The 13,670-nt window shown below is 35.5% G+C and overlaps 1 protein-coding gene across 3 annotated transcripts in view; it reads left to right on the plus strand.

Annotated features, from left to right (window-relative positions):
* Positions 1-13,670, plus strand: part of METTL25 (methyltransferase like 25) — a 62,444-nt gene that overhangs the window by 20,552 nt on the left and 28,222 nt on the right. The window lies entirely within an intron of this gene.

Here is a 13,670-nt window from a genome sequence, read left to right on the forward strand (position 1 = left end):
ATGTACAACTATGAGAAGAATTAGTCCTTGTAATGTAAGTTATTACTTTAAAAAAACACTCATTTGAGTGCTGCACTCTGGGGCATTGCCAATTTAGAACATTACGTAACAGTACATATATATAACAGGTTTTTTTGTGGAGACAACCTGAAAGTTATTTGGGGATTTACACTACAGGCGAATTTTCCTCCAAATGTGAGGTTTTTCCAGTTTTTGATAGGAAGTTGATAACTTTACTTGAAAGGTAAATTGTTTACCTTTCTGTACAGCCTTGAAACAACAGCAAGTTATAGATTGTCTGTGCACAAATGGAGTGAATGCATAGTCCTGGGTTGTTTGGTTTACCGTGGAAAGCTCACGCTGTTTCTGATGTCTAGTGTTTAGAGAAGTACTATTGTCTGTTTCGTTTAATACTGCCCGTATATCAACTTCAAAGTGATCTAGTGTAAAATAGAATAATACAATAGTAAAAGATTTAGACTACAGCTAAAAACTGTCACTTTCTGTTTCAACATGCAAATGCTGTGTTTTCCCTAGCATTTTCTACAGCATATTCTGCTACTTTTTCATGTGGTGTGCACTTTCACATGCATTAACATACTCATTTCTATTTAGCTCATTTGTTTTTAATGCATAATGAAAATCACTAAATAGCTGGCTTTCCTGGGACAAGTGTTACATAGCTGAGCTATCTCAATGACCATCTGCTGAAGTCCTAGAACCTGATCACCATGTCAACCAAATTTGAGGGAAAGGTGGGTTGGTAAAGTTTATTTCAGCTCTTTCAGGGAACTTCACGGACAGAAAGGCAGGTGGAACCCAGCTGCTACTCTTTAACAGTTCTCTGCTCAGGCAGCAAAGGCACAACTCCAGACTGACCATGACACATGCTAGCTTGCTTGTTCTAATGATCTTTTCATGTTGTTTTTATCTTGCTCTGCAACAGTTTTAAGAGGTTTTGCAGTATATTGGTTTCACTTATTTCACAATACTTCAAATGATCCCCAAAAACAAAGAAGAAGATATGATCGAGATTCCTAAGTTATAGGAATATTCACTAAGTGTGATTAGTAAAACCCCTACAATGCTTGTTTACGTCAGGGTTTTAAAAAAATGGTGAACTTTGCAGACACTTATTCAGTTGTGTGTCTGAAACATTTGGTTGTTTCTTGTTATTGCAAGGGGGCTACAACTTCCTGTTCTAGCTGTAGGATTATTTTTTCCAGACCAGTGCATAAAGCTTTACTATATTATTGTTACTCAGACACCACCAAAGGATCAGATGTGATAACCTATTCTAAGTTCAAACAAACAGATGGACGTGCACGATAGTAAGAGATACTGCAGTTTCATAGCAGTGTGGAAATGAAGCCAAATTGCACATTGGAATTTCTGGCTATTTGATTTTTCTCAGGTTGCAGGATAAAAATTACTCTCAAAGAAGAATCTTTAGGCAGAATAAAAGGAAATTACAGTATTCTGTTTTTGGAAAAGAACACATAAGTAGTTCCAGTGATGCTCAAAAAAACTGCTATTTTTTTACTATTACTATGAGGGTACGTATTCTAAAATCTATAATGCTGTTGTTGTATTCCCCTGGTAAAGTCATTTGTTATATGGCTTGTTCGTAAATATGCAGTGGAAGGGTAAGGGCACAAGGACCAACAATATCTAAGACCTAAAATTTCTTCAAAGGGAAACTGGGAAAGAATTAGGACAATAGCTTGTGCCTATACTGCCTATGCATGGATTTCAAACTGGCAAAGCATTCTAGAGGATTCTAGGGACTCGGTGGCTAATGAGATGGTAGGGATTCAACAATTCACTCAGTTTAAGAAGTAAACTACTGCAGGAAGAAGACAGCAAGAAGCTGTCTGAGGCAAGTGAATTTTGGTACTGCTTCCAAAATGGACCAAATCATAGAATTGTGATGACATAATTTATCTTGGAAGTGGCCTCTGGAGGTCACCTGGTCCAAATCACTGCGCAAGGCTGGGCCAACTTAGATCAGGTTGTTCAGGGCCTTGTCCAGTCATGTTTTGAATATCTCCAATGGCAGTGATTCAACAGCCCATTCCAGTGTTTTCCCATACCACAAAGGTTTTCCCTCGTATCTATATCTTTCTCTAGTGACAGATTGTAGTTTTTGGTTTGGTTTTTTCTTCGTGTGTGTGTATGGTTGGACTCGATGATCTCAAAGGTCCTTTCCAACCATGAAGACTCTATGATTGTATGATTCTATTCAGAATTTGGAGCTTTCTCTATTGTTTTTTCGCACCTGCAAGGAGAGTCCGGCTTAATCTTTTCTGCTCCCTTTCCTTGAAGTAGTTGAAGACAGCAGTTAGATCCCTCTTTGGCCTTCTCTGCAGCCCTGTAGTCCTCTTGCCACTACTGAACTCATTCCAGTAAGTCAGTGTGGTGTGCTGGAGGGACCAAAAGAAGCACTCTAAATACTCTTACTCTCACAAGCGCTATAAAGGGGGAATAATCACTTTCCTTGACCTGCAGGCTTCACTGTTAAGCTTCAGAGTCCTATCAGTTTTCTACCCACCTTAAAGTCCACCTGTCTGAGTCATACTTTTCCAATTTGTCTATAAAGGTACTAAGGCAACCTTGCTGAAAGCCTCCCTAAAGTCAAGGTAAACTGTGAGTATGCTTTCCCCTAGTTTGTGGAGCTAGTCACTGCATCACAAAAAGCAATAACGTTTGTCAGTCCCTGGTAAAGTCCTGCCACCTGTTGTCAATCTCCTTGTTCTTCATGGGCCTGGACATGGTTTTTAGGAAAATTTGCTCCATAAGCTTATTGGTTATGAACTGAAGTTAGGCTGAAGATGGGTGTGATATTTGCCTTTTTACTGTCATCAAGAAGTTCCCTTGAGGGATGTGACCTTTCAAAGATGATAAGAGTGTGGCCTTCGTGTGACACCAGCCAGTTCCCTCAGCTTCCTGAAATGCATCCCATCGGGTCACATGCATTTGTGTATCTCCAGTTTGCTTGTGAGGTCCCTGGGCTGATACAGTCTCTACTGTAGGTAGCCCTTCACTCACCATGGCTCTGACACAAAACTCAGGGAAGCTACTAGCTAATCTAGGCATTAACCAGAGATTGCAGAGACCTGTAGAAGCCTTATGTGGAGAGACTAGTTAAGAATATTAGGATGCAGACTTAGGGCTAGGTCTCTGCAGTGATGGATAGAAGATCTTCTTAAGAAGTAGAGAGCATTGTGCAGAATTTGCTGCAACACAGGAGATCACTTATTTGTTTGAAATCAGTCCAGTAAGCAAGGGCTTGCCTGCGAGGGCACAGTGGCAATTTCTGTTATAAAGCATTTTATACTTATTTTGTTTTGACTTAGTAGCTTGGAGGCTTCAAAGTTTTTAAAAATGTGTTTTTAAAATGCTATTGCTCTGTTTTATATTTATATTATCTTTTTGCCCAGTTTAAAAGCTTTTTTATTTTCCTGAGGTGCTCACCCTTTAGGACAAGGTTGTGCCGAGTTCACCTCAAAGCTCTTTCACCAAAGTCGCACGTTTTCCATCTTCGCTGCTTCTTTAATGGAAGTGCAGCTGGTTGTTCTCATAAGCCTAGTTGAAGTAGATGTGCCAGCTCACAAAAAAGCTGCTGCGTTGCCATAACTTGAGATGGCTGGGCTGTATGTTGTTTGGCAGTTAAGTTTTATTTAATACCAAGATCAGACTTGTTTGAGGCCAGTGAAAAATTGCTTTTTCACTTTGTATTAACTGGAATTAATGGATATTCATGGGAAGAATTTTTACCTGTTTTGATGCCTAACGTAGTGTTTGTAACTCTGAGGTGGTGAGTTGACAGAATATCAACAAAATGTTACTATGCTATTTTTGGCAGGCTATTGAATTACCTTGGCTATCACAAGTTTGGGGTTTTTTTGTCTCTGAGGAGCTGACTACAAGGATTAATGCCTTACATTTCTCATATATTCTAAAAATAGTAAAGGTATTGCAAGATTGCCTGATTCAGTTTGCCATTGGACCCACTGTGAATACTTTGGGAGCATTTCTGATGAAAGTAGGTGCCAGTAGTCACAGTCCTGAATATTGCAATCAGTATACAGTGTACTTCAGTGTGTCTATAAATAAGCTAAATTCAGCTGTAAATTTTTGTAATGGGACCACATTTCCAATTATGCTGGGAATAATTTTGAACTCTTAAGATCGTGAAAGTATTTGTTTTGGTTTATTAGTAACTACAATAACCAAGAGGTGCTGCTTAACATCAATTTTCAATTCAATTAAAAAAAGTTGAAGCCAGTGACTTTTAACACCTGTCTTTAAATTTCACTGCTGTTATAAGCAGTACCAAATACTAAATTTCAGTTAATAAGGAATATTATGACAGCTCTTGGAAAATTTTAAGACATTTTACTTTGGCTTTCTCTAAGGAGAATTGGCTGTTTATACAGAGATTCTTCTATGGATAAAATGCACTTAGCCATTAGTATAATTGATTCCTTTGGGGTTTTTCTTCACTGTTACTGCATCAGATAGTCAGTTACATCAGAGTAGTAAGTATTTTACTATTTATTAGAAATTTTTTACATAAACCTATTTAGATAGTGAGCCATTATGTCAGTTTTTCTGGAAAAAAATCAGTTTGCTAATGAATTTCAGGTTAAAAAACCCTCTGTGCCTCTGTTCAGGAGCTATTCTTAGGATTTTTGGGAGCTGTTTTGTCTTACATTCAGTTAATACATTTCTGGGGCAATGTAACAGCTGGACTATGATTATCCCTTAACAGACAGTAACTGCAAATTTAAGATATTTTCAAAAAGACTTGACTTTCCTTAAAAAGGAATTGATGTGTTTCTGCATTGTGATTCTCTTCCTTCCATCCTCTGTTCCACCAAGCACACCGGCACCAGTCTAAAAAACAGTGAAATTCTTCAATATGATATCCTCTGCTTTGAGGAAAAAACACATGAGCATTACTATTGCTAAGGAGCTACATTTATAGGTATTTCATAATTTGAAATAAGACATAGGTGTAGTTGTATAGGTAGTTTCAATGATAGCTGTCTGATAGAAACGCTTTCTGAGGTTAGCATGAGTACTGCAAATCGTTAACTCCAGCTCTTTTAAGGATTTCCAATATCAGGTCACTGCTCTAGGAAGAAGAAGATATATGCTGGGCAGAAGAGTTCTAGGGCTGTCCTGGAAGCTGTGTAGCTTGTCAATAAGGCACCCCAGAAGAAGTCAGTAAACCTTTTGCAGCAGAGTAAAAGTCTCAGATTCTCAAGTTAGGTAAATATAAACTGCGGCTACATTTGTTAGGCTCCAACTTTTAAAAGGTAGTGAATATGATTAAGGGAACTGAAAGGGATGCAAAGGGTAGTCACGATTCATGTAGAGAATTTTATCAGATTTGTGAAAACTGAGGAGGGTTTGAATAGGGGGATTCAGCGGACAGAAACTTCAAAACTGAATTTCCTAAAGGATTCCTTACACAAACATAATGGCTTCATATCACTCTGTTCCACTGAAATATGAAAAGATTAGTCAGTGTTTTAGAAGTATTAGAGTATGGATGATTTCTGTGTTGCCTAGGTATATTTTCAAAGATACTCCACAGCCAATGTCTTAAAATAGCTATCACTGAAACCATGGCAACACAGGAAAACACTTCCAAGCAAAAGATCAAAAAGTTTGATTTCCTTTCCAAGGCATCTTTAGATATTGCTGAACAGGGCACATTTCCATGAATTTGTGACAGAGGTAACTAGTCACTAAACCCCAGATGTTTCTATCAAAATTGATCCTGAAAAAAATATGAAACTTAAAAAAAAATATTAACTAGGTAAGTTTTACAGACATTAAATGACCTATTTAAGTTATTAAAGTATTTTTCATTAGTAAATGTAGCAAAAATATATTAAAACGTGAAACTATCTTACATTTATAATTTTGTGTGTGTACACAATAAAAGATTATAATTGAGAAAGCCAAGGTTTCTGCAATGCACAGTACCCAAAGCATACTCTAGGTTTGGATTTTGAAAATTACTTTGATGACAAGTGATTTGTTTTCTAAAATGGAAGAACATTTTTCTACCCCCCTGCCCTTTACTCCTCCTGGCAAAATCCCATTTAGTGATGGGATTTTTAGGAAAAATGCAAATGCAAGGAACTGTGAAGTCTTTAGCCAATGAAGATTTAGTCTTTCCCATGGAAAAAAAAAAGGCAGTTTAAGTAGTTCCTCTCCTTTCTTTGGATTCCTGGAACCCTAGAACTAAACTGAGATACTACTATGTCTTGGACGATAGATGCCATGGAAGACCTAAACCAAGTTGGGTTATTTGTGTTTCATTATACTGTCTTGACTGAGTTTGGCGGAGTATACAAAGAGGCAAAGTAGGCTGTGCGTGAAGGATTTTGATGAGGGTAATAAGAATTACTTTCCACTGGAAAATCTCAGGGGAAGGAAAAATTACATTTAATTCCATTTAATTACAATCTCAGAAGATGCTATTGAGAATTTTATATCATTGTTTGGAATTACTTATTAATCTTAAATGATCTTTACTCAATATTATTACGCTGTCTTTGTGCTAGTATTGGAAAACGCATACAACATTTTGGTATCACTTTGTAATATGAATCCTCTAGGATTTCAGAATCGCTAAAGATAAATAATTGTCCTTTGGCTATGATCCAAGCTTAACACTTTTGAATACAGATTTGTTGTAATTTCATTAATATTAATGGAGTTTATTAAAGAATGAAGAAGTTGAGTGACCTAATTTCCACGTTATTTTTTTGATTGAAACACACTATGAAACAGATCTTTGATTAGTTTGAGTTGGCATAAATCCACTGAGATAGTCCCAACTCTAAAATAAGCACCAAACTTTGATCGTATTCATGATGTTATATTAGAAACATGTTTAGTTGGGTTTTTCAAGATTCGTAAATCCTTGAAATAGCTGAGAATTTTGCTAACTTCTTTCTGTCTCCACTCCTACAGGTAATGAATATCTGTAGTTCTTAGCTTTGCTATTAAAGATCAATTTCATATGTTAATGAATTAGCTTGCTCTCACACTCTCTCTGCTACATGTGTAGACCTGAGAGTATAGTTTGAATGTCTACTTTGCTTATATAATGTTCTCAGGCCTTTTTTGACAGATTGGCATCAGGATATGAAAGAAGACTAATTCATTTTTATATAAAATAATATTTTGATAACAAAATGGAATGAAGATACAAAATAAACATACAGCCTGGCTTCAGCCTCCATAACAGAGACATGGAAATCATGCAATTTGTTAACATCATAGTTTTCTCTATTCCAGTATCTTGTCTTCCATAGAGGCTAATAGCAGGCATATAGAGAAGAGTATGAAATCATAGGGAGCACGTAGCAATGCTTCCTCTAAATACTCTTTCATGCTTCCAGCATGTTTTGGCTCATGAGCTTCTTGGAACAAAGTTATATATTTGCAGTAAAGAACCCTTGATGGATTTTTATTCCTTGAATCCTTCAGATTACTTTTGAATGTTTGTAAACTTTTAGGATCTATAGCATGTCACAGTAAGAAATCAACTGCTTGTTGTATGAAGAAGCATTTCCTTTTAATTGTTTTAGGGCCACTAACTACATGTTTCTTTTTTATACCCCTTCAATTTGGGTGTGAAAGCCAGTACACATCTGTCCCTATTTGTTTTCTCCATCCCATTCATGATTTTACAGATTTTTCATTCCCCCATTATCTGTTTCACAGCTTTAATTTTTCTTATTACTTGTTCCTTACTTGTGACAATCCTGTTACTCCTCTCTGCACCTTTTTGGATGGTATTACTTGTTATCTATCACAGGTAAGAAAAACAAAATCAAACACAATATTTAAGATTCAGGTGCAGCATGGATTTCTATAGTAGCATAATAGTGTTTTCTGTTTTCCTTAATAATTCTTAATTATTTTTTCTTATCATTATTACTGAGCTGATCATTTCAGTGATCTGTCAGCTCTCAGTTCAAAGCTGTTCATTGTATATTTAAAGTTAATATTTTTCCCAATTTGAATTACTTTCATCTACATTGAATTTTGTATGCCATTTCATCTCTAATTTTTATTAGAAATTGCTCTATTTTTTATTACCCTTAGGATCATCAGCAAACTTTGTCCTACTCTCCATTAACTTTTCCAGATCATTTATGAGTTTGATCAACAACCTGTTCCAGCACAAGTCTCCTTAGGCCTCTGCTGCTGATCTCTGTCCTCTGTGAAAAATGGTCTTTTATTCCCATCTTTTGTTTCTGTCAATTACTTACCCATAGGAATACTTTTTATCTGGTTCTGTGTTTTGATATTTTTCTAATGCTCTTGTTGAATGCCATTTGGAAACCCACTATATCTTTCTTGTCTAAGTGTTACTTGAAGCCTTCAAAAAAAATTCCACTTTGTTTGTGAGATATGACTTTAGGAAAGTCAGGCTGACTCTTCCCAAATATGTTGTATTTGCTCGTATATCCAATGACTATTCTTTAAAATACTTTCTCTCCCTATAAATGTGAGGCTTCCTGTTTGGAAGCTCCCTGGACTTTCCCTTGAGCTCTTTATAAGCATTAATATTACATTACCTACATTTCAGATCTCTAGAAACAAAGAGCTTTAATCAAGAAGTTGCACACTGCAGTTTGGCAATTGTAACCTGTTTTTAGGTTTTGGATGAATGCCACATGGCCTTGGCAATATTTTGCTGCTTACAACTTCTGGTTTTCTATAAATTCTTCTAGGGATCCATCAATTTTAGGTATCTTATCTGATGAGCTCTTTCTGTGAAGCAGCACTGTGGCTGAAGAATTGCGTTTAGCTTTTCTTCCATGCTTTGTTTCCTTGAGCAATCCTTTATAGCTTTATCACAATGATAGTCCTAAAACTACTATCTACTCATAAGAAATTCTGTAGATACTTAGATGTCTGCAAAAGGTCAAAGAGATTTTAGATTAAAGAAAAATTGGGATATGTATTATACAAATTATTATCAAAAGAACATACAGAATTATTTTTTACTTTTACAACCACTGAAAGAAAGAAAAGAAAGAGAAAAATGTTTTGTTTGCCTGTGCCAATTGTGCTACTGACCTAAGAAAGTTATCTGTTAATAACCTGGTTTTTTTCTGTCATGGTGTAGAACACAGTTAAATAGCTTGTGCTCCCTCAAGGAGATTCAGAATAATACCCTAGCACTTTCATGTTCTGAAATGGAGTCAGACTATTTAGAACATAATAAAAATTACACAGCTGAGAAGAGAAAAACTTCACTTTTTTAAATAATGACTGTTATGAGATCAAGTGCAAAAAGAGTAATTATACTGAGAGCAGAAGAATTACTAGAGCTATAAATCCTTGATAAGCAAGATTACTCTCCTGTTTGGATGGTAGTATTTATAACGTTGAGGCACAACGTTGCTGTATATTTTCTGCTGGTCTGAATAGGGTAATTCCTTCCCGGACGTCTGTAAGAATAGAGTCTGTGCATAGTGTCAGCCTTTGTTTGTCAAGAGCAAAGAGCTTATGGGTTGTGAACTAATGCCTGCTTCTCCAGCAGTAATTAAGGACTCGAACATGAATTCTCTGGAAACAAAATACCATGAAAATGATGAACTGCACATGTTCAATATACCGCTTATTTCAGTAACTTCTGCAGGAATGTAATAATAGCCTTTTGAAAAAATAAAGTATCAAATAATTTTCTATTTACCTTTTTTGAAACAGAAAAAAAAGGATTGTTTCAACATAAAATCTCTTGCATTACACATTTTATACCAAACTAGGGAAATAAGTGCATTGTCATATTTGTCAAAGGAGAACAAATAGAAAAAATCTTTCAACCTGAAATCTTAAAGGTCCCTTTCAACCTAGACAATTCTATGATTCTGTGATTCTATAAGAAACTGAGAAAGCTTTCTTTTGAAAGCAAAGGCCATTTTCAAATACAGAACTTCAGAAAACTTTTTCCCATCTTGAAAAATAGTTTCTGGGAAGTCATTTAATACGTCTTCCACAGTTTTAGTGACACTGATTGATTTTTATAAGTCTTAGGATATTGCCTTTATACGCTTCTTTGTAGCATAATGTCAACATAAATAAACAATTGTACATGTTCTGATCCTTCAGTCTACAACATATAAGTAGCTTAAACAATTTGTAGTATTTGAATTACTTCAGCGGGGTTTCTTTTAAGCATAGTATTCTGCACTGAGTATTGCAATTTCAAGGCCTTGGTAAGAAAAATCTAATACACAGTGTGACCTTTGAGTGTTCATTCCAACTTGGATGTTACAAGGTGCATCATGCAGAAGACTTCTAATATATTATAATAATGGTATATCCACTACAGTTCTTACTCATGTTTGTTACAGGAGACCTATTTCCACTAAGACAAGACGTAAATTTCCCAGCTAATGACGACTGGGATGAGGAGAATTAGAAGTAGGAGGTATAAAATACAGTTCGGTTAACGTTACTGGTTACATTAAAAGATATAGAAGCATAGCTACATATTGTGTCTGTGCATATATTATATCTCTTTCTCCTGCTTTGCAAATGGGATTTGTCTGATTTAGGATATACATTCTTTTACGTTTTTAAATTTGTGTCACGCCTTGCTAACTGACTGCTTAGAGAGATGTCTGGTAGTGAGAAAAGGCAGTAATTGGCTTCAGTGGGAGTTTTCTCTAAGTCAAAGAGGTAGACAAGTCTGGTGCATAAAACAGATTTTGCCAGTGTTGAAATTCATCTCTCTTTTGCGTGGAGTTTATTAAAAATAACTGCAGGATAGTCCATTGTCCAATCTAAGAAAATAACTTTATACATAAGAAAATTGAGAAAAATATATGATCACGGTATAGAGTGTATCTAAAAATACTCTTCCTTTAGCTTATACATTTTTAGGGCAGTTTATGGATTTTGTATCATATAATTCCATTATATTTTTGCACTAAAGAGGGTCTATACATTTACATGTTTAGCAGTAAAGATGAGATTTTTTTCCGGCTCATTTAAGTTTAAAATTAGGGGTCATTTTCCTTTTCAGTTAATACAGTTTTAATTAGCACTTTGCAAAAATGTAAAATTTTTATATTATATTTACAATTTTGAGTACCAGAATATCATGTTCTTTTTACTAGTAAATATTTTGGTTTGTGCGTTTGGAGAATGACTACTCTTTTTTGAATCGTCGTATAATTGGAAACGGCATAGTATTTAATACATTATATATATGCCATGTTTATTTCTTATTCGCTGGGTGTTTGAGTTGGAGTTTCATGTTTCTTTTGTTGATTTTTAATGGGACTAGCGCTAACTTCCGATAATTAGGTAAGAAGTCTAAAAAGCAATATTTTAATACAGCATAAGCAAAGAATTTATTTTAATTTCCTGTCAAAGCAGCTAACCTCAACTGTTGTGGTAGTCCATGGGTTTGCTGGTAGTACTAGAATGAACACTGTTTTCTCCTGGGAGACCAGGCTGCTTCTTCACTGAGCTGCTTCTGAACCTGAGCTTGTCATCTCCATCCTCACTCTGCTCTGATTTGTCTAGATTGTAAGTCATTCAAGGCCTTCCAAGTAGTAGTCTAGAAGAATGGGGGTCTCTTTCTACCTTTCTGTGGCCCCTACTGACATAAAACTGTCAGTAACCATTTATTCATTTTTCACTTGGTGTTGCCCTTCTAGGTTTCCTTTTAGTTTGCGGCGATGTGTTTCTATTATTAATCGTGTGTTATTGTGTCCAGAGTAATAGATACAAAAATCCCGTTCTCTACAAAGAACATTTTAATAAGAATATTTTTAAAGAATCTGATTAATTAAAAAAAAGGAGAACAAAAAATTAAAGAGAAGAAGGGAAATGGATTTTGATTTTTAATGCCACTTACAGTTCTCAAATGTGCCCTGCATTTTCTTTAGTTTTACACTTCTAGGAATGCTGGCTATATTCTTTGGAAGAAGGAAGGCTCTAGTTAGACAGAAGGAGATCCTCCCAAGGCTTTTTAGATCACAGCTTTTTATATGAGTAAAGATGCAGTTGGACCATTTACCATACACTCTTAAGGATGCATTGATTTTCTAACAACTTCAAATACGGAAATAGGAATGATGGGACAGAGGATAATTAAGAACGAGGGGAAAGGGAATAATTTAGTCCTGTCTATTATAGCTTTTTCTTTGTATCTTGACCATCAATATGTCAGGGACTACCCAAGAAAGGACAAGTCCCATGGTTGTTACCTCTCAAGTGTTGCTCTTTGAATTAAATAACTGAAGAGCAGATCTTCGTGCCAGCCTTGTGGATTCAGCCATGAAGACAGGTTTTAGGTGCCATGTCATGTTACCCTTATCTACATGTCTTTGGCGAGAATCCCAAAGCATTGTTGGCCAAGTGTAGAATTATACAGAGAATTTTCAATGTGCTTGGCAGTCCTGGTACAATTACCTCACACTGACAGCTGTGTCTGATCTTCACTCAGTTGTGCTTTTTCTGTACAATTGACACTCCGTTTCTTTTTGTCTTGAGTATTCTCTAGCTGCCCAGGAGTGGTTGAAAATAGAGCCTTCACATAGTCTTGCATTTCTTTTATTTTCATCTATGTTTTTCTTTTTCTTTCGTGATCGCAGAAAGAGATCATAGACACTCAAGTGCACTGGATGTGAAGTACAAAAATGCAACTGAAGTTCATTAATAAGTATCTGAACTCCGAGTTTCTCATGCTTTGAAATACAGAAAATGAAAAAAATAATCAATAAAACCTTTGAAAAACAGCTCCATGAATCAGTGGAAATTAAGCATCTTAAAAACTTAAGTCATATACTGAAGTAGAGAGGGAAATTGAAGAATTATACTTCATAACTGTAGTGGAATTTGGAAATTAAAGGTACAGACTGTGAGGCTAGACGAAGATGAGACACTAAGACATCCGGAAGGAATCAGCTGAAATAGATGTTAATATCAAAATAGTATCAAATGAGTAGGAGATGTGACTGTTGTAATAAAAAAAGACAAGAAAATATAAAAAGGAAATAAAAATTCTCTTAGGAGTACTTCTACATTAAGTGATAACATCACTACGTGCAATATTTTACGTGGGCTGATGCTGATCACACTTCATAAATAAAAGTAGATGTAGGTATGTTTATCCAATGCAGCTTTTAAGTGGTATGAGACAAAATTTAAGCATTTAGAACTGACAGGATTATACTGCCATGATAACTCACTGAAGGGTATTAGAAACTACTGATAATGCTTATACCATTTTGAAATACTTTTCAAATTCTTAATATTTTAATATTATCATTTCAAATCATTAATACATTTCTGTATTAAAATAAATGTCAAGAAATGGTAGGTGAAGTTCAATACAGAAACTGATTTCAGTCTTAGTGGTAATTTTTAAATTAAGTGTAAGGTATCTGTCACTAAAAACTATCATGTGAGTGCTTTTCATGCAGCTCTAGCTGTGGGCGTACAATCAGCATAACTGCACTAAATTAGAATAAGCTCTCTTTCTCTTGAAGTTATGTTCTCATGCCAAAACACTTCAAGAGACTGGTGTTTCACAACATTTCAATACTAAATTGCCTAAGTAAAGATAAAGTTTAGGAATGAAATAAGGAGTGGTTGTTTTTCTAAGGAGAATA

The sequence above is a fragment of the Larus michahellis genome, chromosome 1 (genome assembly GCF_964199755.1).
Source record: "Larus michahellis chromosome 1, bLarMic1.1, whole genome shotgun sequence".
In the NCBI taxonomy this organism is placed as follows: Eukaryota; Metazoa; Chordata; class Aves; order Charadriiformes; family Laridae; genus Larus; species Larus michahellis.